The 523-nt window shown below is 33.3% G+C and overlaps 1 non-coding gene across 1 annotated transcript; it reads left to right on the top strand.

Annotated features, from left to right (window-relative positions):
- The first annotated feature begins 202 nt into the window (after positions 1-202).
- Positions 203-275, top strand: TRNAA-AGC. Its single transcript has one exon. It is a non-coding gene; the product is annotated as a tRNA-Ala (tRNA).
- The last annotated feature ends 248 nt before the right edge of the window (positions 276-523 follow it).

Genomic DNA, 523 nt, shown 5'->3' on the forward strand with positions numbered 1-523 from the left:
GCTCAGATGGTAGAGCGCTCGCTTTGCATGTGAGAGGTATGGGGATCGATACCCCGCATCTACAAAAATAAGATTATCTATTATTAAATATATTGTTTCTTTTCAAATTTTTCCTTATTCATGACCTGTTGTGTAGCAATATTTCTTCATTTTCACTATTATTGATGATGAAAAATTTAGGGTTTTGTGATGCAAAAATTGTGAGGATGTAGCTCAAATGGTAGAGCGCTCGCTTAGCATGCGAGAGGTACGGGGATCGATACCCCGCATCTCCAAAAGAAAGAAATGATTTTTTTCAGTATGAGTTAATTTAACATGTTATGTATAAGGTGGGTAGGAGAGAAAAAGAAAAGATACTTATATAAGGAGGACTTCTTCACAATTGCAGTATCTGACCAATGAATATAATGGTCATTTATAGTTTCTATCACAATAATATAAAATTTGGGAACAAAGCCTATATGAGACTGAAAAGACCGTTCAATGGTATTTTAGATTAAAAAAACTTTTATGATAAAAAAAC

The sequence above is a fragment of the Cucurbita maxima genome, unplaced genomic scaffold, assembly GCF_002738345.1.
Source record: "Cucurbita maxima cultivar Rimu unplaced genomic scaffold, Cmax_1.0 Cma_Scf00262, whole genome shotgun sequence".
Lineage (NCBI taxonomy): Eukaryota > Viridiplantae > Streptophyta > Magnoliopsida > Cucurbitales > Cucurbitaceae > Cucurbita > Cucurbita maxima.